This window comes from Pseudophryne corroboree, chromosome 1 (genome assembly GCF_028390025.1).
Source record: "Pseudophryne corroboree isolate aPseCor3 chromosome 1, aPseCor3.hap2, whole genome shotgun sequence".
NCBI classification, from domain to species: Eukaryota; Metazoa; Chordata; class Amphibia; order Anura; family Myobatrachidae; genus Pseudophryne; species Pseudophryne corroboree.
Window position 1 is genome coordinate 557,887,560 of NC_086444.1, and position 27,320 is coordinate 557,914,879.

At 42.4% G+C, this 27,320-nt stretch overlaps 1 protein-coding gene across 5 annotated transcripts in view; it reads right to left on the bottom strand.

Moving 5' to 3' along the window:
• The window catches only part of ZNF462 (zinc finger protein 462), a 384,254-nt gene that overhangs the window by 76,090 nt on the left and 280,844 nt on the right, over window positions 1–27,320 (bottom strand). Inside the window, exon 3 of one of the 5 annotated variants that reach the window (XM_063914140.1) lies at window positions 15,645–15,687. The exons of the other annotated variants lie outside the window; for them this stretch is intronic. The gene's annotated coding sequence lies outside the window, so the exon portion shown is untranslated. The remainder of the gene's footprint in view (window positions 1–15,644; window positions 15,688–27,320) is intronic. 5 annotated transcript variants of the gene reach the window in all.

A 27,320-nucleotide genomic window follows, 5' to 3' on the forward strand; every position in this document is an offset into this window, starting at 1 on the left:
CGTAAGGACCATGGGGAATAGCGGGCTCCGAAGGAGGCTGGGCACTCTAGAAAGATCTTAGACTACCTGGTGTGCACTGGCTCCTCCCACTATGACCCTCCTCCAAGCCTCAGTTAGGTACTGTGCCCGGACGAGCGTACACAATAAGGAAGGATTTTGAATCCCGGGTAAGACTCATACCAGCCACACCAATCACACCGAACAACTCGTGATATGAAACACAGTTAACAGTATGAAACGATAGAGCCTCTCAACAGATGGCTCAACAATAACCCGATTTAGTTAACAATAACTATGTACAAGTATTGCAGATAGACCGCACTTGGGATGGGCGCCCAGCATCCACTACGGACTACGAGAAACAGAATTACCGGTGAGTAAATTCTTATTTTCTCTAACGTCCTAGTGGATGCTGGGAACTCCGTAAGGACCATGGGGATTATACCAAAGCTCCCAAACGGGCGGGAGAGTGCGGATGACTCTGCAGCACCGAATGAGAGAACTCCAGGTCCTCCTCAGCCAGGGTATCAAATTTATAGAATTTTGCAAACGTGTTTGCCCCTGACCAAGTAGCTGCTCGGCAAAGTTGTAAAGCAGAGACCCCTCGGGCAGCCGCCCAAGATGAGCCCACCTTCCTTGTGGAATGGGCATTGACAGATTTAGGCTGTGGCAGGCCTGCCACAGTATGTGCAAGCTGAATTGTACTACAAATCCAACGAGCAATAGTCTGCTTAGAAGCAGGAGCACCCAGCTTGTTGCGTGCATATAGGATAAACAGCGAGTCAGATTTTCTGACTCCAGCCGTCCTGGAAACATATATTTTCAGGGCCCTGACAACGTCTAGCAACTTGGAGTCCTCCAAATCCTTAGTAGCCGCAGGCACCACAATAGGTTGGTTCAGGTGAAACGCTGACACCACCTTAGGGAGAAACTGGGGACGAGTCCTCAATTCTGCCCTATCCATATGAAAAATCAGATAAGGGCTTTTACATGTTAAAGCCGACAATTCTGACACTCGCCTGGCTGATGCCAGGGCCAATAACATGACCACCTTCCACGTGAGATATTTCAGATCCACGGTTTTTAGTGGCTCAAACCAATGTGATTTCAAGAAATTCAACATCACGTTGAGATCCCACGGTGCCACAGGAGGCACAAATGGGGGCTGAATATGCAGCACTCCCTTCACAAATGTCTGAACTTCAGGTACTGAAGCTAGTTCCTTTTGAAAGAAAAATCGACAGAGCCGAGATCTGTACTTTAATGGAGCCTAGTTTTAGGCCCATATTCACTCCTGCTTGCAGGAAATGCAGAAATCGACCCAGTTGAAATTCCTCTGTTGGGGCCTTCTTGGCCTCGCACCATGCAACATATTTCCGCCATATGCGGTGATAATGTTTTGCCGTAACATCTTTCCTGGCTTTAATAAGCGTAGGAATGACTTCCTCCGGAATGCCCTTTTCCTTCAGGATCCGGCGTTCAACCGCCATGCCGTCAAACGCAGCCGCGGTAAGTCTTGGAACAGACAGGGGCCCTGCTGTAGCAGGTCCTGTCTGAGCGGCAGGGACCAAGGGTCCTCTGAGATCATCTCTTGAAGTTCCGGGTACCACGCTCTTCTTGGCCAATCCGGAACCACGAGAATTGTGTTTACTCCTCGCTTTCTTATTATTCTCAGTACTTTTGGTATGAGAGGTAGAGGAGGGAACACATACACTGACCGGTACACCCACGGTGTCACTAGGGCGTCCACCGCTATCGCCTGAGGGTCTCTTGACCTGGCGCAATACTTCTCTAGTTTTTTGTTTATGCGGGACGCCATCATGTCCACCTGTGGACGACCCCATTGATTTACAATCATTTGGAAGACTTCTGGATGAAGTCCCCACTCTCCCGGGTGGAGGTCGTGCCTGCTGAGAAAGTCTGCTTCCCAGTTGTCCACTCCCGGGATGAACACTGCTGACAGTGCTAGTACATGATTCTCCGCCCATCTGAGAATTTTTGTGGCTTCTGCCATCGCCGTCCTGCTTCTTGTGCCGCCCTGTCGATTCACATGGGCGACTGCCGTGATGTTGTCTGACTGGATCAGCACCGGCTGGTGTAGGAGCAGGGATTTTGCTTGACTTAGGGCATTGTAAATGGCCCTTAGTTCCAGAATATTTATGTGAAGGGCAGTCTCCTGACTTGACCATAGTCCCTGGAAATTTCTTCCCTTTGTGACTGCCCCCCAGCCTCGTAGGCTGGCATCCGTGGTCACCAGGACCCAGTCCTGTATGCCGAATCTGCGGCCCTCCAGAAGATGAGCACTGTTCAGCCACCACAGAAGAGACACCCTGGTTCGTGGAGACAGGGTTATTAAACGATGCATCTGAAGATGCGATCCGTACCACTTGTCCAACAGGTTCCACTGAAAGATTCTGGCATGGAACCTGCCGAATGGAATTGCTTCGTAAGAAGCTACCATCTTTCCCAGGACCCGCGTGCAGTGATGCACCGATACCTGTTTTGGTTTTAGGAGGTCTCTGACTAGAGAAGACAACTCCCTGGCTTTCTCCTCCGGGAGAAACACTTTTTTCTGGGCCGTGTCCAGAATCATTCCCAGGAACATTAGACGTGTCGTGGGGACCAGCTGTGACTTTGGGATATTCAGAATCCAACCGTGCTGGCTCAGCACTTCCTGAGATAGTGCTACTCCCACTAACAACTGTTCCTTGGATCGTGCCTTTATTAGGAGATCGTCCAAGTATGGGATAATTAAAACTCCCTTTTTTCGAAGGAGTATCATCATTTCCGCCATAACCTTGGTAAATACCCTCGGTGCCGTGGAGAGTCCAAACGGCAGCGTCTGGAATTGGTAATGGCAATCCTGTACCACAAATCTGAGGTACTCCTGGTGAGAATTGTAAATGGGGACATGCAGGTAAGCATCCTTGATGTCCAGGGATACCATGTAATCCCCCTCGTCCAGGCTTGCAATAACCGCCCTGAGCGATTCCATCTTGAACTTGAATTTTTTTATGTATGTGTTCAAGGACTTCAAATTTAGAATGGGTCTCACCGAACCGTCCGGTTTCGGCACCACAAATAGTGTGGAATAGTAACACCGGCCTTGTTGAAGTAGGGGTACCTTGATTATCACCTGCTGGGAATACAGCTTGTGAATTGCCGCTAGCACTGCCTCCCTGTCTGAGGGAGCAATCGGTAAGGCGGATTTTAGGAAACGGCGGGGTGGAATCGCCTCGAATTCCAGCCTGTATCCCTGAGATACTATTTGAAGGATCCAGGGATCCACCTGTGAGCGAACCCACTGATCGCTGAAATTCCTGAGGCGGGCCCCCACCGTACCTGGCTCCGCTTGTGAAGCCCCACCGTCATGCGGCGGACTTGGAAGAGGAAGCGGGGGAGGACTTTTGTTCCTGGGAACCTGCTGTTTGCTGCAGCCTTTTTCCCCTGCCTCTGCCTCTTGACAGAAAAGACCCTCCTTTTCCCCGCTTGTTTTTCTGGGATCGAAAGGACTGAACCTGATAAAATGGCGCCTTCTTAGGCTGTGAGGGGACATGGGGTAAAAATGCTGACTTCCCAGACGTTGCTGTGGAAACTAGGTCGGAGAGACCATCCCCAAATAATTCCTCCCCTTTATAAGGCAAAACTTCCATGTGCCTTTTGGAATCTGCATCTCCAGTCCACTGGCGAGTCCATAAGCATCTCCTAGCAGAGATAGATAGTGCACTTACTTTAGATGCCAGCCGGCAGATTTCCCTCTGTGCATCTCTCATGTATAAGACTGAGTCTTTTATATGGTCAATTGTTAACAGGATCGTGTCTCTGTCTAGTGTGTCAATATTTTCTGACAGGTTATCTGACCACGCAGCGGCAGCACTGCACATCCAAGCTGACGCAATTGCTGGTCTGAGTATAATGCCTGAGTGTGTATATACAGACTTCAGGATCGCCTCCTGCCTTCTATCAGCAGGTTCCTTAAGGGCGGCCGTATCCTGGGACGGTAGTGCCACCTTTTTTGACAAACGTGTGAGCGCTTTATCCACCCTCGGGGGTGTTTCCCAACGTAACCTATCCTCTGGCGGGAAAGGGAACGCCATTAGTAATTTCTTAGGAATCACCAATTTCTTATCAGGGGAAGCCCACGCTTCTTCACACACTTCATTTAATTCATCTGACGGGGGAAAAACTACAGGTAGTTTTTTCTCCCCAAACATAATACCCTTTTTTGTGGTACCTGGATGTAAATCAGAAATATTTAACACCTCTTTCATTGCCTCAATCATGCAGCGAATGGCCTTAACGGGCATTAAATTTGACTCATCGTCGTCGACACTGGCGTCAGTATCCGTGTCGACATCTACTTGTGCCACCTGAGATAACGGGCGTTTTAGAGCCCCTGATGACTTTTGAGACCCTTGGACAGGCACGAGCTGAAGACTCGGCTGTCCCACAGTCGGCATGTCGTCAAATTTTTTATGTAAGGAGTCTATACGTGCACTCATTTCTTGCCATAATACCATCCACTCAGGTGTCTGCCCCGCAGGGGGTGACATCTCTGCTAAAGGCATCTGCTCCCCCTCCACATCATTATCCTCCTCAAACATGTCGACACAGCCGTACCGACACACTCCACACACACAGGGAATGCTCAAATAGAGGACAGGACCCACAAAAGCCCTTTGGGGGGACAGAGTAAGAGTATGCCAGCACACACCAGAGCGCTATATATATACAGGGACTAACTGAGTTATGTCCCTAATAGCTGCTTATACTGTATACAGTGCCAATTTAGTGCCCCCCCTCTCTTTTCCCTCTTACTGTACTGTAGAAATGCAGGGAAGAGCCAGGGAGCTTCCTTCCAGCCGAGCTGTGAGGGAAAAATGGCGCCAGTGTGCTGAGGAGATAGGCTCCGCCCCTTTTTCGCGGCCTATTCTCCCGCTTTTTTGGGGATTCTGGCAGGGGTATTTACCTCATATATAGCCCCAGGGGCTATATATTGAGGTATTTTAGCCAGCCAAGGTGTTTTTATTGCTGCCTCAGGGCGCCCCCCCCCAGCGCCCTGCACCCTCAGTGACCGGAGTGTGAAGTGTGTATGAGGAGCAATGGCGCACAGCTGCAGTGCTGTGCGCTACCTTGGTGAAGACAGGATGTCTTCATGCCGCCGATTTTCCGGACCATCTTCCTGCTTCTGGCTCTGTAAGGGGGACGGCGGCGCGGCTCCGGGACCGAACATCAAGGCTGGGCCTGCGGTCGATCCCTCTGGAGCTAATGGTGTCCAGTAGCCTAAGAAGCCCAATCCGGCTGCAAGCAGGCGAGTTCGCTTCTTCTCCCCTTAGTCCCTCGCTGCAGTGAGCCTGTTGCCAGCAGGTCTCACTGAAAAAAACAAATTCTAAGACTATAACTTTCTAAGAGCTCAGGAGAGCCCCTAGTGTGCATCCAACCTCGGCCGGGCACGAAATCTAACTGGGGCTTGGAGGAGGGTCATAGTGGGAGGAGCCAGTGCACACCAGGTAGTCTAAGATCTTTCTAGAGTGCACAGCCTCCTTCGGAGCCCGCTATTCCCCATGGTCCTTACGGAGTTCCCAGCATCCACTAGGACGTTAGAGAAATATCAAGATAAGTTTGTTTCCCTGAATCTTAACATTTACACACACTGGAAACCCAGGAGCGGTTCCGATACGTTTAAACGGGTTGTAAACATACTGTACTCGGCATTTAAGGGTGACCATTTCAGTGATGCTGATCGGCCAAGAAAACATGCAGTTTCATAAATGGTAACATTTCTTCATTTAATTTGCTGGACCATAAACACATTGACCTTAGTGAAAAGGATTTGTTACCAGGATTGGAAAAAAACACGTTAAAAAAAAACAAAAAACGCTTTTTTGGGTTCAAACCATTTTTTTTAGTTTAAAACTTTTCAGGTCTCAGTCTATTTCGAAGCTTCGAATGAACTAAACCAAAAGAAGAAAAAGTTATTTCTACACTAGCTGAAGATGATTGAGTAGTCAGAAGTTGTTAAATAATGGGAAATTCATTAGGTTTTGAATTGACGTAAACATGAAGATTAAACCATGAGGTGTTTTTCTGTGTATTGCCCGTTTAATGTGTTGGTGTTGTTTACTCTTTAACATGGGACAGGAAAAAACGACAGTTAACACTCAGGGCCAAATGTAACAGAGTGAGTTTCAGAAAGTGAGAGATTTGGTAAGGTTTCAGGGTTTTTTTTTGTTTTTTTTAAGTGGCAATCATTAAAGGGCCCCATACACTACAACGATATGTCTGAGGCAGTAGTCGGATGCAGTTTCCCTTGAACTCCCGGGAGTGATTCCATACGATTTGTTACTTTTGTGCTATTTTTGCATAAGATATATCACATGCGATTGATGAAGCCGCTATACATTGCAAGCAATATATCGTACGGCATACAATTGTACCATAAGATATATCTGATGGGCTGGATAGAGTGTCCTGAGAATGCCAGTCAAACTTCCCTGTGATACATCGCATGCGATATATCACATGCACAAAAAACACACTTTTTTCATCCGATTCCATCCAATTCCGATATATCATTAGTTCAGCACCAACGACCTAGGGGATCCTATCCGACAGCCACAGGGACGTGCATCAGATTAGATACGATATAAAACACATACGATTGTATACAATTTCATACAATATATCAGACGGATATATCGGAATTGTATGAAATCGTGTAAAATCGTACTAGTGTATGGAGCCCTTTACACTGCAAAACAAGGTTGAGAGTGTGTCCTCTATCATTTAAAATTGAACTGTGAGATGAGACTTTTGTACTAACAGGAAGGGTTATTCAACATCTCAGATTTAGTAAAATGAATTTATAACCCAACAATTTCCCATAAATGTCCACAACCTTAATCCCTGTGAGAACTTCCAGAAGCAAAAAAAGTTGTAACGTTTGAAGTATAAAGTACCAGGAAATCAAAACCTTCTCTGCACCAATGAATGGGATAATTAAAATGTGGATAAAATCATCTATTTCTATGATACATATATAAACCTTAGAGGAAATTATTAGAAAATCTCTGGAAGTAATATCTAAGGTGCTTCCTCCACACCTACCGGGGAATGGAGAAAGAAAAACATTGCCCCATGAAATATGTGCCCTTGAACTTTTAGTACATTAGAGACCTGGGTAACAAAGTTGACACATTGCCAGGTATTTATGATAGATACCTTGGGTACATCAGAGAAGAGTTTCAGGGGGGGAATTCAATGCCCCCCCCCCCCCCCCCCCCCGGATCTCCTGTCCAAAGTGATCGCACCCATTAGTGTTGGGTTTAGCCACGTACAGCGGCTAAACCCAACTTAACTGACGGGCCAGATCGGGAAAAGTGTAGTTTGGATGCCTAAACAGGTCACTTTTCCTACATTTCAGCTCGCCTCCCTTCGGGGCTGAAAGCTGAAATGTATGTGCCGGCAGACATCACGCCCGAACAGGGCTACATCGGGCACAATCAAGTGGCTGCAGGCGCGGCCAACATTTGAATGTCATCCTTAGACTAAAGGGGGGTACACATGGAGAGATCCGTGCTTAAAATCTAAGCAATCTGACTAAATTGCTTAGAAGTTAAGCATGGATCTCTCGTGTGTATGCCCTACAGCGATAGCATGCAGGCTCAATCTAGCAGGTCGCTCACTTCAGCACTGTGTGAAGTGAGCGGACCCCGTCGTGTCCCCCAACTCGCTCAGCACACATCACGCTCAGTGCTGAGTGGTCTACGATAGATCGCTCAGCACAAATCTCTAGGTGTGTACCCCCCTTTACACTATTGAACTACTACAGCTAAAGTTGGCCATACTGTAAATCAGGATGATATCATTGAAAACCAGCCAACTACTGTAGTTGGATAGTTGTAATCATAATTGCCAGTGTTTAAATGCTGCATCAACGGCAACCCACACCCTTTCCCCACATCTGAATTCCCGTCTCCTCTATATACTTATATATTTTCCCCTAACCTTTAACTCCATATCAGTTTCCCTAGCTTTCTCACACATCTGTCACCACCATCCCAGTGATGAAGACAGTGACATCACCAGCACTAGTATATATTGTACATAAAATGTACACCCTGTCACTCAGCGCCTGTGTGTTGTCATTGTGCCTCATCATGTTGCCCCCTGCTGCCCGCCGATGGGAGCTAGGCTGCAGACTTTACATGAACATCCTTTTTAATTAACTAGTTCATGTACTCACTATTCCTTTACACCATAGTTTGGGTTTTTGTCTTTCGTGTTTGACAAAATAATAAGAAAACAAAAAGAAAAATTATATATTATATTTTTTTATTATTATTCATTTTTTCCAAAACATGTAGTAATAGGCACAGACACTGCCTGTCTACTTCTGTGACATCACAAGTTGGAGCGAAGTTGGCTGGTTGGATGAAAAAGTTGGTTAGGTGTGTGGAGCACTGCTTTAGTTGGACAGTTAGATAGTTGGAGGAAAGTTGGTTTGATGTGTGGCCAGCATAAGGCAGATTTGAGACTCCTTACCAGCACGGATAGGCGGGTACTGCAACATTCTAGACACAATATGGTATTATTTTGTACTTACATTATAGAGAACCCAGAAATGCACAAAGCCAATGAACTACATAAGACAAGAGAAATAATGCAAAAGTTCAAAGAGGCCAAAGAAAAATTAACTGAACCCGCTGAGTCCACAAATGACAAGATAATAGTGATTCTTGGGTTTCATGGTTTTCTTGGCTAAACCCCATGAATTGGTTTTTAGAATTTCAGGAAGTGATATGTACAGTAATCTACCTATTGGTTTTGTGTGGTTTAAATATATCCTTAAATGCATGTTTAAGCGTTGCAGGCTAATTACATGCCCATTAAAGAAGGAAAGACAAAGAAAAGGTTAAGAAGTCAGAGTAGTATACGTTTGTGAGAGTAGTTTCAGAAGCATCTGCCTCTCTTGATCTTCTCCCACATGATAGCACAACTTACCATTTGATTGAAATGGCCATGATTGACCAGTAGGGACTCCTTTAGCTCTGCTTGGCATGTGATGTCTTATTACCCTTTTCCGGGTCTATCTTTATCCTACAATTCCCTACCGTACATTCTGATGGGGGTAAAGGAGGGGTTAGTTACATGATATTGTGATAATAATAAATCAAATGGGGGACTGATATGGAAGGAAAACGGTCCAAAGGAATGGATTAAGAAATATATTGCTATGCAGCTTTAATAGCTTATCAAGATGGCATCGCCTTAATCAAAAATATTTTATCTTACTGGATATTGAGGTTAGAGGAAATATTACCCCGTGTACAGCGTAGCAATGCATTTCCAAGATGCTAATAACCACAGCTACAGCCAGTCAATCTGCCATTTTGCTGTTTACTTATTACCACTAATTAATCCTTACTGAAGTGCCTGGCACAAAGCCATGATAAACAGTTAATCCTTGCTTGCAATGTGATTGCAAATCTTTTCAATACTTTTATACTTCAGCAACACAAGTAAGTAGGTCGGGAAAAGTCACATACAAAATGCAACGGGTAAGGGAATTCCAAGAGTTGCATTCAGTGTGATCGCAACAGGTGAGGGTTGTGTTGACCAAGGAAAATTGGTAAAAGGGCAAGGTCATCTGGAAGAGGTATATTTGATTTTTCTAATATGATGGGGAGTCTGGGGCCAATGTCAAAGGCATCCAGGGAAAGGCAAGCCACAAGCCTCAGGGGTATATTTACTAAAGTGTGAGTTTTTTGGAAGTGGAGATGCTGCCCGTAGCAACCAATCAGTTTCTAGCTATTATCTTCTAGAAACAACTAGATAAATGTTAAGTGGAACCTGATTGGTTGCTATGGGCAACATCTCCACTTCTAAAAAAAAAACCTCACACCTTAGTAAATATGCCCCTCAGATTGTAGGGGTGAAAGCAAGAGAGCCATGTAGAATTACAGCAGCAAAACAATCTATTACTCTCCCACAATGGAAGGAGACTTCTTTAAAAGGGTGAAGACAAAGTTGCCGGGATCATGTTTCTGGAGGGCTTTGTTTGGAAAGATATGGAACTTGTATAGAGCTTTCTGTGGTCATGGAGAGGGAAGTGTGTGGGCTCTGGCTAAGTTTTCCGAGAACGGCCCAAATGATTAAGCACATTCCTGGCTTCCTGTAGTGACCTCACTGAGAGCTCATGATATTGATGAAAAAAAAAAAAGAAGAAGAACTATAGTTGCTGGCTTGATGTCCAGCTTCCTGGACATCAAGTGACATTTTTAAGACATGATTTTTACTTGAGAAATAGTGGAATCAAAATCTAATGTACTTTGGCTGGGCTGTACCCAAAGACCTTGGTTTGAGCGCGTAGTGGACTCTGTTGAGATGATCTTCCAAAGTTTTCAGGACAAATAGTTTCTGGAAATATGGGTCCAGGTTGTTTCTCTTTGCCCAATATCTTCTTGGCATTCTTGTACAGCCAGTAAGTCCTGCATTATCTGGAGAGGTCATCTTTTGTAGTGCTTTGATATGCAAATGCATCCTCCAGTTTATGTTAGCATGTTCATGCAGATGCCGAACTTCGCTAGAACTGTTACACAGTATGTCGGGCACTCTAAATATTGGCATGGACAGCCAATCACAGCTAGTTAATTTCAGGAGAATTCTCTGCAGGTAATGTGGGGGAGAATCATACCCTTCAGATATCAACTAACAGTGAGTTCAGCCTCACAGATTCAGGGTCAGGTGACAATTATGAGGGCTAGCTTTACGGTTCGGCATTTTGTCCTTCTGCATTGTTGAATAAAATAAAGGATTTGAATAAGTCCCAGATCAGATAGGAAGATAAGTCACGTAGAGTCCTGGTCCACCATAATGTTGAATAGAAGAAAGGACCCACTGAGCTGGAGCAATAAGAAATATCCTTATGTTATGTTGGTAAATTATATTATATCCACAGCTAACAAGCTAGTTGAGGCATGTAGCAATAACCGAAACTGTGCCCTCAAGTCATAGTCTTGATCAGGAAAAGCAACAAGCACTTCAGGAGGGAGGATATAGACTTAAGAGACCATATACAGTGTGAGACCTGAAGGCAAATTTTTTTTTTTTTTTTAAAGATTGTTGATGCTTGGGCTCCAGACAGCTACTTTTCACAGGGATCTTTTTCTTAGATATTTAGATCGGCCACCAGAGGACTGTGTAAGTTGCCTGAGGGCTGGGGACAACCTTAACCACATAACTGGCTCTTGATTTACAGATGGGCAAGGACAGAGTATGATTAAGTGTGCTCTGGGTTCCACCACAGTTATCTCAACTGACCATGGCCTTTGTCCAGCAGGAAGAAGGCTGGCAGAGATAATATTGGCTCCTGGTTAGAGTGTCATGTATCCAGATTCTGCACAGGATGGCTGGAATTGGGAAGAGGACACTTGCAGGTAGATGATGGCGCTACTGAGGTAGAGTGTTAAGTTTGTAGTCCCAATTAGGTTCAGGGGGAGATTTGGGTTTAAACTTTAAACCCCCTATAGAATGTGGTCTGTGAGGAGCTTGATAAGAAGCATACTTCTTAGTTCACAGATGGGCCTCTGATACATCATGTTTTAACAGTATGTTTGTGGTGGGTGTGATTTATGTCCAATATGGGTACAGACAAGGGGACCCAAGTTAATCCTTTGGCAATCCTACAAAATCAGCATATTTGAACTTGTGCTGTCATCACATATGGGTAGACTTATCATATATGTTAATTTAGTATCCACAGAAACTTCATAAAAAACCACAAGGATGGATAATAGTCATGTTACTATAGCAACCTCCATCTCTCATTGTAGACTATGATGTTCTTCTCTCTAATTTTATGGTGAAAGCACCATGTCATAAACTAAGTAACTTATCTCACTTTTCTGCAGGAACTAGTTTGATCAGTTTGTATAAATAAATGTTACTTAAACTACACAGAAGAAGAAAAAAAATCATAATTCCTATCATGGTAGTTCTCAGAATATAGAATCAAACCTACTTAAAATTACAGTTCTAGACTATTCTGAGAAAAGAGCAATAATAAAAAAGGGAGGAGATTTACAAGAAGCATTACATTTAATATTAAGTGTGGTGGAGCAATTTATGTGTACGTTCAAAACCATACAGGTTACCAAAGGAAGCCTGGCAATAACATATACGAGACGTGATGAAGCATAAAGGGGGGTACACACGGAGAGATCCGTGCTTAAAATCTAAGCAATCTTGCTAGATTGCTTAGATTTTAAGCACGGATCTGCCGTGTGTATGCCCTCCAGCGATAGCGATGCGCGGCCCCGCACATCGCTATCGCCGATGCTAGATTAAGCCTGCATGCAGGCTCAATCTAGCGAGTCGCTCACTTCACCGTTGTGTGAAGTGAGCGGCCCCCCGTCGGCTTTCCCCCTCGCTCAGCACATCGCGCTGTGCTGAGCGGGGTGAGAGATGTGTGCTGAGCGGTCTGTGTTAAGATCGCTCATCACACATCTCTCCCGTGAGTACCCCCCTTTAGACATTGTGTATGTTTGGATAGATAGATAGATAGATAGATATACACACACACACACACACACACACACGAGTTCTAAAGGTGTTGTGACCCATTCCTAAAGGGTGCCAAAAGTCCTAATAAATTTCTACAGCAGTGATGGGCAACAGGTGGCCCTCCAATGTCACCTGCTGACAAAATTCATTCCTGCTCCTTGTTGTCCCATGTGTTTACTATAGAATGTAACCAGTGTTTCCACTTACATTTTTTTTCTCCTCGTTAAACAGGGAAATTTGACCATCACAAGTGTTTCCACATTCTATTGTTTTACGGATTACAGAGAAATAGGATTCTTCAAAACTATTTAAAATCAGGTGAAATTAACTTCTCAGTTTTCTTTATACGATTTCCTTATTTTGTTTTGATTGATCTCATGTTATGAACATATCATGGCATTTTGAGTGGAAATTGTGACAACAAAAAACAGGTAGAGACCAGAATGGGGGGCTTTTATCACGAAAAAAGCCCATTGGTCAATTTGGGCTATCCAATTATGAGTCTGTTTGTTTAATGTTGCAATTTTCCCCTATTCACGCAAAAACACATTGGCTCCGTGAAAAGCCAGAGACCTGTGTGTTTTTGTGTCATCCATCATGGAAAAAAATGGGCACTTATTGGGGATTTGGCTTCCCCAATAAGCACCGGCTTCGAGACTAATAGGATAGGTAGATAATTAGCAGCAGTAAATTACCGCTGCTAATAGGATACTGCCTTAAGAGTGAAGTATAAAAGGTTATCTTTTTTTCGGCCATCTTTTCTCCTTTGTGACTACATTTCAATTAACATTTTCTTCTTCTTGAGCCAGACAGGAAGTGAAATAAGACAATTCATTGCCAGAGTGCCCGCCCCCAGTTCAGTGACTACAATTTAGGTCAGAAAAAAAAAAAAAAAAAGGAAGCGAGAATACATGTGCTATAGAAAAGCTCTCTGAACAGAACACATTATCTGACACACAAAGGATCAAATTCACAGGTGGCAAACTACTGCTTTGCAAGCATCTGTTGAACAACTAAACCCAGAGCCACACTCTTCCCGACTGGTCAAATGAATACAAATCTTTCATCTACCATATTAATTTCTTTCAGAACAATAGCCACAACAAAAGGTTTGGAGGTGCCATTCCAGGACACAAAGTTCATTGTTTTATCATATAAATGTCAGAGTAATAGCACCCTGTACACACAGTGAGTTAAATCTGTAAGATTTTGACTATGTACTGTAGGTAAAACTTTAAGGAAAGTTAGTGCATTTCTCCAGGTGTTAGGAAGCATGCGATACCGATTCGATCCCGATGCGCACTCCCATGGGGTCGGTGTTGCAAGGCTAGAAAGACTGTACAGGAAAGTCAATCTTGACTATCTAGTGTACTATTTAGTACAAAATATAGTCAACATTGGCACTTAGTCTTTGTCTATGTAATCGTACATAGACAAAATCAAAAGTGCAGATAGTCAAAATATGTGCTGTCTGGGCTCTGGAGGAGTACAAGGGAAATCGCAGTCAAAACCGGGCATAGCAAGGATCTCTCCGTGTGTACACACAATGAGCACTGACACATGCAGCATAAACTGCAATGGAACCAGAAGTCATTGACTCCCTCCAAGACGACACAGTATCCGGATGATAGGTCGACAGTGAAATGGTCGAAATGCATATGGCTGACATGAAAAGGTCAACGTGTTATTTTGTAATTTTTTTTCTATTTCCAGAACTTTTTTATACTTTACCATCCAATGTAATTGGGAGTTTACGTGCTGAAAGGAACATTCTGACACCAAAAAACAAACAAACATTAAAAAGCCATGTCAACGTTTTCATGTGTCGACCATTTCCATGTCAACCTTTCGATCATCAGATGTCAACCTAGACATGGTCAACCATTGATCCATAACTGGAAGAACCTACACCTTATGTTTTCTTTTCTACTACAAGACTCAAGACTTTTCAGGAGGTTCATTTGCAACACTAGGAGTGAGCTGTGGTTATACATCATTGCAGAAAAAGCCCTATGCCCACCAGGCCTTTAAAATACATTTAGGCCAAAGAAAGCTGATATGTGCCACAAAGCAACTAGAACTTGCTGGTTTAGTTTTGGAATAGAAAACTTTTAGTGGCTTACAATATGGCTAGGCAAGTAACATTTTTTAAATTATTTTCATAATGGGCATGGAAGTACAATGGAAAGGGGAAAAAAAACCAAGGGATTATTATGAAATACAGTAATATTCAATTAGCTAGAGATAAACTAGAGCTTTCAAGAGAAACACTTGCCAAGATGTGAATAATTTACAATGATCTTTGAGATTTTCAAAACATAATAAAACTTCATTATGATGATAAATGAGCCACAGAACATCACCCTATATAACAATGAGATAATCTCTAAAAGGTGCCCACACATGCTGTGATTATGATGGCAAATTAAGACATTTTAGACCTAATTCAAGCTATGGTGGATATTTATCAAAGCTTGGAAAGAGAAAACGTACCAACCAACCAGCTTCGGTCATTTTAAAGGTAGTGTTTAAAAAATGGCAGTTAGAAGCCGATTGGTACTTTATCTTATATCTCTGCAAAGTTTGATACATTTCCCCCACAGTAATTTTAGGAGAAATCTTGGTAATTGATGTAACTGTATATCAAGGTTCTCTTCCTCAAGCAATGTATGTATGGTAAAATCAGTGAATGGCAAGAATTCTTGGAGCCATGCATGTACTGAGGCTTCAATCTCAGTACCTGCATGGCACACAATAGATTTTTGCAAGAGATCTATCCAAGCGGCTAGGTCTTACTGTAAATTGGCTGATTGGCCCAATTGCATTGGTGTGTACCCAGCTTAACTTTAATTTCTGTATGAATTTAAGTTAATTTATAAAGCTCACAGGTCATTTGCCAAAACACAAGTGAGCAGGTAGCTTTTTTTTCTGCAAGAGACTAGACCCAGATGTACACAGGTTTTACCAAAAACAAAGAACAGGCCCTGTTTAGGCATCCACAGGCAGAGGACAAAATACAGGAAATCCTACAGTCTGCATACTTTTCAAACTACCCGTTGATTTCTCTTCAAATATCTTACCTCATATGTCAATATTTCTGGTTTTACAGACCCTCAAAGAAACCTGAAAAATATACCAGTATTGACTGTTAAATTAACAAGAATTGATTTTCTTGTTTGGATCAGTGAGTTGTTATTCATAATATAAGCAAAAGATTTCCATGTCTGAAAGATATATCTTTTTTCTTTATTCTCTTGCCATGGTACAGTACTCTGCAAACTTGAGTTATGTTCAGGAATAAATCCTATGCAATCCATAAGCTTCCAAAAAAATATGTGAAGCACCTGTGATCACCTGTAGACAAGCAAGGAGACTAACGTGCACTTGCCACCCCATCTGCGCATGCAACTCTTCAATTTGAAGACTGGCAGGCAGAGGAGTTAAACATGTCCCTCCCTGCCTTCAGCAAAATTAAAGGAGGCCAGTCCCTAAACCCACATGCTGTTGCTAGGTGGCAATCCTATTCCCTAGAACAAAGAAAGTTTGCAGATCATAGATTCCTGCAAATTACTGTTTCCATTCTGGTGTAAGGCCTTTGCACACTTGTCTGTCCAACCAAACAGGCCAACCCAATGTACCATAGCAGGGCTTCTGAATTAGGCTGGGAACAATGAGAGGAAAGGAAACCATAATATATAGTGAAAAGAAGGCTGAATGAAAGAAACTCCATCATGGCACTGTTTCCATGTATGTTAAGAGCTGTAGATGTAATTTTAAGTAGTGGGTTACCAACGTACATGAATAAAGAGCAGCTTCATGTCCATCCATAAAGTATAAACATAGCAAAATAATTATTCTTAGAAGTTAGCAGCTCTCAGAGAGAGAAGTATGCCCAAGTGTTCAAAAAACATGTATTAGTAATTTAACGTTGCATTCTGACCCCAACTTCTCTTATCCGTGAACATCATGGGCTCAAATAGGATGCTGCTCTCCCAACCCCAATTGAAGATGAGGAATGGTTCGCCATTAGAGTGGGAACGGCTAAAGCCTGTATTAGTGTGGCCATCAGAGAGACTGATTATAATTTTTACACAAGATGGTACCTAACTCCATCAAAGCTTCACGCCATTTTTCCATCAACCTCTAATTTATATGGGAGAAATTGCGGAGAAGGTACATTCTTTCACATGTGGTGGTCAAGCCAGCTTGTTTCTGCTTTTTGGAAAAATGTATGGGCATTACTACATGGGATTTTAGGTACTCCTATCTCGAATGATGCTAAAGTGGTTCTATTAAGCGCTCCGGTTCGATGTTAGTTCGCACCAGGATAAAACTTATAGTCTCCCTTTCTGTTTTGAGATTGTTAAGATTTTGTTGTCAGTAATATTCTATTTGTGCTCATTTTATAAAGTGTACTGAAGGCCCACCGTTTCGGTCTCTCTCGTATGTAATCAGTATCGATTATGTTTGTGGCACCATGTGCATTATTTTTGAGTATCTTCAGTCTTCTTTTATGGTATTTTGTATGCATTGTTGATGGTATACTTTAGTATATAAAATAAAAAATTGTTTAAAAAAAACCCATCTATTAGTATTCATGGCTACGTCATAGTTAACTGAAACCACTAAATAAAAACAAAATAGTTTGAGTAAAAGCATACTGATAAGATAAAGAAACAGATTTATGGCCTTAATGTGCACCTAACAGCTACATATACTGTAGCAGAAGCAGCCATTTTGTGTGCCGAGCCAATATGTATTGAAACAATGCAGACTCAAGTCACTAAGCACCATCACTGATCCATCATGCCTTTGTCTGCTGTCTGTAGGTGATAGGTACACTCTAATAATAAAAATGTATATTCTGGTATTACATTATTCTACAAATACTTTCATCCTAGAGCAGATCAAAAGCCGTGGTGCAGTAGACGCTAAAATATGTAATGAAACTCTACTCAGACGAATACGTGTTAAAAATAAACTAGCTCATGCCTCAAAATTATCTCCATATACTATGCATTAAGATTACTAAGGGGGTGCTGCAATAAGCCTCTAGTGAGAAAGACTAATGTCCTCACAAACATTTTCAGTTAAACTCCTGCTTCCTTTCTACCTATGAATAAGAGCCGATACACTGGATATTTTTAAAACAAGAAGTAATCAAGATATATCAAGCTTTTACTTCAGAGCACAAGACTCGATTGTGTGGAATAGGTTTATATCTGCTGTAGATCAAATTACAGCAGCAAAATGAATCCCAGCCCATGCCTCTTCAGCACAATCCATTACATCTCAATACATTTTTTTTCCAAGGTGCAGATGACTCCTGCATTCTAAGCACTTCACAGAAAAGCAGATCATCCAGTTTTTTTCCTCTACCATCCCCCAAGCTTAGACCTTTCTTACTAGCTAATAGAGACACTGCTCTGCTGAATATTTCTAGCACATGTTCCAGAGCTAGGAGACACCGCTTCACAGAAGCTGTCATTATGCAGTTAAGTCCTCAGAGGTTTAGAAGCAGCCATTTTAACTCAGTGAATACAGAAACAAAGCTTGTGCCTCAACACAACATGGCTTCACATCATTCCAGTCTTATCTGGACACCGCACACTGCTCAAGCAGAAACCTTCCTCACTTGTCAACATAATTCTTCCTTAAAGAGATATGTTACAATTTATTTATTTCAGGAAAAAACAAGAGTTAATGATTTGTAGAACATGTTTTTAGCTTGGTAAAATATTTTTGGTCAATTCCTGACATGTAAAAAATGTTGAAAGCAGACACATGAAACCACTAGATTAACTATACCTGCACAAAATAATAATAATAATCTTCAAAGCAGAAATATAGCTCCAGTGTTAAAATAGGCTGTCCTTTTAATGCGAAGATAGGATACCATCTGACTGCAAGCCTAAACAATCACCAAAAACAAGAAAATAGTGTGGCTCTCCTAATCCTGTATATTTATTAATCACCAAGCCTTGTCTGTCTGCATGAGCAAATCCTGCTAAGAGGTACACTCATCACAGAGGGTTACGTAGAAAGGTACTCTTCATTGCTCAGGAAAACAAAGGGTGATATTCAATTCTTTCCACCACCTTCCACACTCGTTTCTAATGATGGGCGTGGTATAATAATTTCAGCTTGCGAGGCGCCCTAACCCTTTACGCAGCTAAACCGGATCACTATGGGTACGATATGTGCGATAATGGGGATAACTTTTGAAAGAAGATTGGGCGTGATCAATCATTTGAATACCGCAAAAAATGTCTGCAGCAATAAAAACTTTTTAAAGCCACCAAGCATAATAATGAACAGAAGGCAATTTAAGGAAGGTTGCTCTTCAATACTAAACCTTGATGTAGTATGAATTGTGCCCAAATAAAGTATATTTTTCTTAATTCGAGACAAATTAAAACTGCACTTGGTATAAAAATGAACAACTACAATAGAAGATGTTCATGGAATACACTTTTGTAGACTGGCATAAGGACCAAGCATCCTAATTAAATATAAATATTTATATGAAAAGTGCTATGTACCATAATTAATCTGTAGACATAAGCTTTTCAGAAGCATTATCCAAGTTAGGCGAAAGCTTTTTCCTTTGGGGTTTATGTAGATTTGTAACCAAAACCAGCTCAAGTTCTCCTAAAATTGCTTGCATCAAATATAAATTCATTAGGAAACCATGAGCTGCATCAAGGTTCGCAGTGACCTCACCTGAAAAAAATCCTATTACCAAAGAGGTAATCAGTATTATCATCTGTTAATCCAGGACAGTTCATTAACCTAAACTTTGTTCATATGCTCTGCCCTTACTCCTGTATGCCCTATATTTGCTTACAGCTAGTCATGCCTAATTCCTTTCCACAGATTAGTATGGTTTCATTTCCTGGCACCAAGTAAACTTGCCATTCCCAGTACCCATATTCTTGTCACTAAGGCCCAAATTAAGCCTTAAAAAGTTATAAAGTAGAGATGGATAAAGAGTGATAAATGACCAGCCAACCAGCTACTAATACCTCTTTTACAACGTGCTTTTGACCTGGGTAATTGCTGGGTCAACCCAGGTCACAGCTTTGTGTTAATGGGCCCTTGAAAAATTACCCAGGTCGAGTGACAAGGGAATCAGACCCTGGTAGCTACTAGGTTGGACCCAGGTAACAGTGCAGTGTAAACAGCTCAACCCAGGTTATCCGACCCAGGTTAGGCTTAAAAGCTGCCGACTGTGTATGCAGAGGTCCGCCTCAAGGAAGGGTCTGTAAATGACATGCAGGGCAGACTCGGGTTCAGCGTAAATGGCGCTGACCCAGGAATAACCCAGATCCAATATGCAGTGTAAACAGGCTCTGACCCAGGTTGGAACTGTGTAGAACCTCAGTTTTTGGTGTAAAAGTGGTATTTCTGTCATTTTTAAACACAGACTGTTACATGGCATTTAGGACAGTGATTGTCTGGTCATTTATCAGTCTTCATCCATCTCCACTTTATCACTTTTTACATTGATTGCATGAGGAAGCAATCCTTGATATGCAGTTACACCAATGGGTTCAGTATGATTTACCGATGGTCGGGATGCCGGCCGTCAGTATACCGTCAATGGCATCCCGGCCGTCAGTATGCCAGCAGTGGGGCAAGCGCAAAGAGCCCCCTTATGGCCTCGCTGCGCTCAACACAGGTTCTACTCCCACTCTATGGGTGTTGTGGACACCTACGAGTGGGAATAGCCCCTGTGAGCCGGGATTCCAGCTGTCTGTATTGTCAGCAATCAGGATTCTGGCAGGTATCCTGACTGCTGGCAAATTAACTGCATCACACACCAATTACCAAGTGTTTCTTCTGTAGTTACTGTGGGAAAGACAAATCAAACCTTGAAGACACAAGGAGATAGAAGCTGATTGGTTGGTACTTTATTTCTCGCCAAGCTTTAAAAAGTATGAGGGGTGCAATGACTTCCAATAAAGTGCCACAAACCAGAATACAGTCATGATTACGAATCATCCAAAATGCAAATCACACCTAAAAACACTAAGGTGTGACTAAGGAGGTTCAGACATAAAACCAAGGTTAGCAGGATCTCTCTCTAGACAGAGCCACTGTCTGGGCTACATAAGTTACTTTGATGATGCCAACGGAAAGGTGCAAACCATGGGTCTCTACTAGATAAAATGGGCATGATAAGAAAATAGTTTATAGAACAAGCTATCTTTTGTAGGTATTCTTGACTACTAATTAATTTAGCTAAAACTACTACAATTAAAAATAAGTGGTCAAAAAAGTGACTGAAGGAGGTCGTGGAGCTATTTAATTGGCCACATTGTTAGTCAGGAGAAGCCAGTTCTTGCACCTTAAGCTGGGTGTTAAGTCACAGGAACAAACATTCTATGACTTAAGTGTGTGCCGCGCTAAAAGGCAGGAAACAGCATTGCGGCACTAGTTTAGCCGGATTTCTGCTCGCACCTCAGGAGGGGTATGAGCAGAATTCTTCTGGTCAGCCTTAATAGCACGACTAATTGAATAGCTTCAGGACCTCCTTCCTGGAGCTATTAACATCGCGTTTAATTGAATCGACCTTAATATGCTGTTCTGTAACGGCACATCACAAAGATGCTGATCAATTGAATTTCCCACTGTATGAGCTATATTTTCCAATTGTCATTGTGCCCAAAGGACACTATTAAAAAGTCGGTTCAAGTGTTGGTATAGAGGCAGTGATGATGGCTCCATTTACTGGAGACAAATGTCAAGCCTAATGAAATGTGCACCAAAATCTTAAGAGCATCAGAACAAAAAAAAAAGTTAACAATGTAGCACACATGCAAACAACTAAACATAGATTCATATGTTTGAACGAAAGATGCCGTAATCTCTAAAATCCAAGTCGCAGAGTTGAAAAAATTAGCATCAAATGTTAGATTTGTAATGGAGTATTAATTGAACTGCTAATTACTAAAGTTTACTATAAATGAAGACATGAAAGTCCAGCTACACAAGCCTTGCTAAAACAGGATGTGGTTTCTCTGTTGCTGATGGCTTATTGCAAACATTTCCTGCCTCTGAATGGTCAGTGGTGAATGCTTTAATGGCAATTTGCATCACTGTAAAACCAAAAGAATGCCCAGTAAAACATGACACATATGTGGATTGATTGCCTCCTTATGTACAGATTTGTTCCCAAGAAAGATCATGCTGGATTTACATAATATACTGTATATCTAAAAAAAACACAACAACAACAACAACAAAAAAACAGGCCAATCTGTTGAAGGCCAACTGTGAACCCAGTTGTGACCTTGTACTTATCTTTTGACTGCCTGTCCTACTTTAAAATTAAAATATAGCATGCGGCATTGGTTTCTATAGTTCTTTGGTTAAGAGCTATAGAAACCAACGTCAACAAGACTTGCTTGACCTGAGATATGGTAAGCTGTGGTCAGTTTTGTCCTCATTCTTCACAAATAATGTGGTTGAACGATTACCACTGACTGATACCAGCCAGATACTGATTGGGATTGGCAGTTCCTTGGCCCCATTCTAGCTGTGATTTTCTGCTAATTAGGAGTAAATTCAATTGGCTGTCATTTTTAAAATAACTCCTGTAACATAACAGTTAGAACCTGATTGATTGGTTAGTGTTTTATCTCTCTCCATGATTTTATAAATACCCCATGTATTAAATCAGCTATTCAATTTAGTATATACAAATGGAGCCACGCTAATTGTGGCCCTGACTGTGCCTATCCGTGACATGCACGCGCCCCATTCACTAGAATGGGAGAGTCTCTGTGCACTCCCGGCGGGGCTGGGAGGATGGATCGCCTAGTCACGCCCAAAGTGCACGTATGCGATAGAGCCGCACTGGATGAGTGCGGCTCCATCTGTAGCCTAAACCTTTTCAACCATCTCCTCTACCTACTAATACTGCCGCTTCTAGCAGCCAGATACAGCCCCCTACAACCCCGATGCAATTTATGCTCACTACAGATGTCCACCTAGCCCCAACATATCCTGTCTTCCATCCTTTTCAACATTTTAAAACTTGCCTTATGGCAAGTATGCCCTGTGTGCAACAAACTAAACTTTATCTATGGCCTGCTCCCCTCAAACAACTTCGTTTTGAAATAACCCAAATGTAACTTAGGCCATACTTTAGTTGCAGACAGTTTACACAGTAGTCAGACCTAGAAGCATAAAGTAGATAGGATTGGACTTTCCCATGTTGCACATTCAAAGGGGGGGCGATTCAATTCGGCAACTTATGAATAGCGCCGGGAATTAGCTCCCGCCGCTATTCAATTCAGCTCCAGTTAAGTCGGCGATGGCCCGTTCTCGCCGACTAAACAGGTTGAATTGTGGGGAGAACGGGCATTCTCCGACTTAACTCCCTGGCGCGAGGCTGATTCCCGACAGAATCAGCCTCGCGCCGGCCGCGAGGCAGCACTTTTGTCGGGTTTCTTCTCTCATCCCCCGGGCATGAGAGAAGAATTCCCGACAATTGCGGGTAACTAGCAGCTGAATTGAATAGCGTCGGGAGCTAATTCCCGGCGCTATTCATAAGTTGCCAAATTGAATCGACCCCAAGATTCTTTCACCTGCTCTTTAACCCATAGTACTCGCTTTTGAAACACATACAATCTAGAGTTACAGCCACTTCTCTCTAATGTTAAGGCCAGTACTCACTGGCCGATGGCAGAGAGATGTGTGCTGAGCGAACCGCTCAGCACACCTCTCCCGGCGCTCAGCACAGCGCGATCTGTGCTGAGCGTGCGGGGGGAGACGGGGGGGCCGCTCACTTCACCCAGCGGGTGAAGTGAGCGACCCGCTAGATTGGCCTGCATGCAGGCCAATCTAGCAGCAGCGATAGCGATGCGCGGGGCTGCGCATCGCTATCGCTGAGGGGGCTACACACGGAGCGATCGTGCTTAAAATCTAAGCAATCTAGTCAGATTGCTTAGATTTTAAGCAGCGATCGCTCCGTGAGTACCCCCCTTTACTGTGAGTGATTGTCTCCTTGGATTACCCGAATAATTCTTGAACATTCTCCATCTACTGCCTTCATTCCTTATTGTGACATCCCCACAATTACCTGGGTAATTGTAACATTAATAAGCAACATTCAACTTCTGCTACCTATTTTCTGCAACCTTATTTCCAAGACTGGCTTTTCTATTCATCCTAATGGCCCAAATTTGTTCTATTTCACATTTCTTTGATTTTTCCACACCATCACCTGATACTATGCATACTCTCTCCATTTTAACATTTCACTCAGATTCAAACTTTCATCTTCATACCCATAACAATATAAGTCCTGTTCTGATCTGCGACATCAACTTCTCGCTCACAACCTAGTTTCAGACCTTACTCAAATGGTTGCACTTATTTTCTTGTGAACATCAATCACACTCTATTGTCCAAGAAACAAACTTTCACATTTTTTTTTTAAATCTCCTTATTCTCTGAACTTCCAGAAATTCACCCGTTTTGTACTTCAAGGACAAAATTGGTAAGATCCACCATATAATAGTATTCTTTTCCATCAACAACCATCTGCCCAACTGCTTTCTTACACACTCTTCTCATTTGATCTTACAAAAGTCTCATTTTCTCATCCAACTTTACTACCTATCCTCTCATGAAGTCTAAAGGCCACTACCTGCTCCTAATTCTCCTTCATCTCTGCTGTTTGACACAGTCGATTTCTCATACAAGTGCTGCATTAATTTCAACTCAGGACAATGAATTACCATAGTTGTTATCATACTTATCAGAAAATTGAGTGATCATATTTCTGGATCAACCACCTCTACATTTACTGGTGGTCATACGCCTGAAGATTTTCTGTCCAACCAATTAACTGCTGAGAACGTAAATCTGGTAATGTACGGGAGAAAATAACTACAGGTATCGACAATAAGCTCCCAAATGCTGAAAAACATACAAAAACAGTCATTCATAGAAATTTGTTAATTCAAACGGATTTAAACCAATACCTCCGACTGACCATTTATGTCAATTTTCCAGTGTTTAGGAGCAAATGGTCACTTGTCATTTGCTCCAATACATTACCAGATTTTCGTTCCTACAAGCAAATTGGTTGGTTGGTTGGCTGTACAGAAAATTGTGTATGGCCAGAATATACAGTACTTCTTGGGATTCATTGTTACCTCTGTGCAGATGAAATTTCAATCCATACATCCTCTTCAGGCTTCTCACATTCTAAAGAAAATCTCCAAAATACAAGTGTTTCTCACACAAGACAATGAATGCAGTGCCTATACTAAAGCAGAAATTTCTTCTACTGCTGCTACGCTAGTGTCTACAGTACACTGGTTATCTGTGCTCTCTCACAAAATAAATCTTCCAGTCCGACTCCTCTGCTCAGGCCAAGACCTGTACCTCTTATCCATCACTCATAACTTGTTCCCTTTCTGTTACACTTGAAGTTGCAGAATTCCCTAAATGTAACAAGGCTCTCTTGTTGCCTACATGCAAAACTTACATTAACATCTTTCTATACTTCTACTCAAAAATCTTACAGACCCAACATCCAAAAAAACAAAATTTGCGGTTTGACCGAGTCATACAGACCCAGAACATAGCTTGCACCATTGCAAAATAGCTGTACCAATAAGTAATCTGTTACAAAACTGCTGTATTCATAAAAATGCTAAGCTTACCCCTTTACCTGCATGTTAATAATCTTGTTTTTTGTCACATGTATGTTAATATATAAAGAAGCTAAATAATGGCCCACTCTGCTGAACATTAAAATTTCATTGTCAATGTTTAGTAGTATTAACTAGATTTCATGTCAGCTTTGTCTACTTTAAGCCTTCTGTCCTCAATTTTCTGGTAGGGATGCTGCATGAGTTAGAGGACTCCTTTCTGTAGTAATTAAGTGTAACCACTTCCTCTCATATTATACAATCAGCTACTTTTTTATATGCAAAAAGTGTAAATAATAATAATAATAATAATAATAAATAAAAATGAGGGTGCCCCAAACAATTGAATGCCCCCCTCATTACAGGAAAGTATCAGGAAAGTATCGATACCCAAACAATTGTCACAATTGTGTTTGAGCATCCATGCCTACAGCGCCCAGACAGGGTTTAGCCACATAAAAAAGCTAAACCCATATAAAGTCCCGCTTTGGGTGCCCAAACTCCTATTTGAACGTTGATAGTGCTGACTTAGTGCACATTTCTTCTCACACCTTAGGAGGCTGCATGAAGGAACGTCACCCCCATGGCTACCAGGAGGCGAAACGGAGTAACAATTAATTTGCTATTTAGCGTCCCTTACTGGTAGCCACAGGTTAAAACTACTGAATTAGCCCCTATGATTCTCCCAGATTCAAGGCCAAAACATAACTTTTAGCTAGATTTAGACTATATAGTCCAAGACTAAAGGTGTGTAAACACGGTGAGATAAATCTTAAAGGAAAGTTAATGCATATCTCAAGGTGTTATGCATCTTGCGATACTGATGTGATCCCAATGCGCACTCCCGTGGGGTCGGTATTGCAAGGCTAGATAGTCAAGATTGACTTACCTGCACAGTCTATCTAGTACAAAGTATAATCAAAATTGGCACTCAGTCAAAATCGTACACTGACAAAATCTGTACTATCTGTGCTCTGGGGGATTTCAAGGGAAGTCCCATAGTCAAAATTGGTCATAGCAAGGATCTCACTGGGTGTACACACCTTTAGTTTGCAGAAATAAGTAAAGCAAGTAGCAATGGCAAGAAGGAAGCTTGCTCATTAAAAAAAAATTAGAGTTATAGCTAACTTGTTGTGAAGTCTAAATAGAAAACAATCCACAATGATTGGTACTGGAGGATAGATTAGTAAATGCTCTCTAGCAAGCTGCACCTCCAGAATTTCTGGACTTGCAGTGTGAAAGACGCAACCTTGGTTATTTAACCCAGATTACATTTAAAAGCAGTTTATTGGTTAGGAGGCTGCATTCTGAGTGCTCCCTGGAGAAACATTTGTACTTCTGGTAAAAGTGCCAAACGACGATGGAAGAAAATGGAGAGAGAGCAGAAATCTGTACCTTTAAAAGAACCTAAACGGAGACCAGCATCTAATCCGTTTTGAAGAAAGAGTAATAGTCTGGATAGTCGAAAAGATTTGGTAGGGATATGCCGACCCTGACACCAGGAAACGTAAGAGCGCCAGATGTGGTGATAATGAGCCGCCGTAATCAGCTTCCTGGCCCGTAACATGGTAGGAATGACGGAGTCTGGAATGCCCCTACTTCTTAGAATAGCAGTCTCAACAGCCACCTCGTCAAACTTAGTTGTGTTAAGTTGGGGTGTAGAAAAGGACCTTGACGTAGAAGATCTGGTCGGAGTGGTAGCGCCCACAGTTCGTCTGCCAGAAGGAGTTGAAGATCCGTGTACCAGATTCTCAGAGGCCAGTCTGGTGCTACCAGAATGACTCTGACTGACTCTCGTTTTATGCGTTTGAGAACCCGAGGGAGAAGCGGAATGGGTGGAAACACGTACACCAGATCAAAATTCCAGGGGGTCATGAGGGCATCCACTGTCTCTGCCGCTGAATCTCTTGTTCTGGACACGTACCTTGGTAGTTGATGATTAAACCTTAAACGCCATGAGGTTGATCTGAGGATATCCCCACCTTTGAACGAGGCTCTGGAACACCTCCGGATGCAGAGCCCACTCTCCCAGATGAATGTCCTGACAGCTGAGATAATCCGCCTCCCAGTATTCTACGCCTGGAA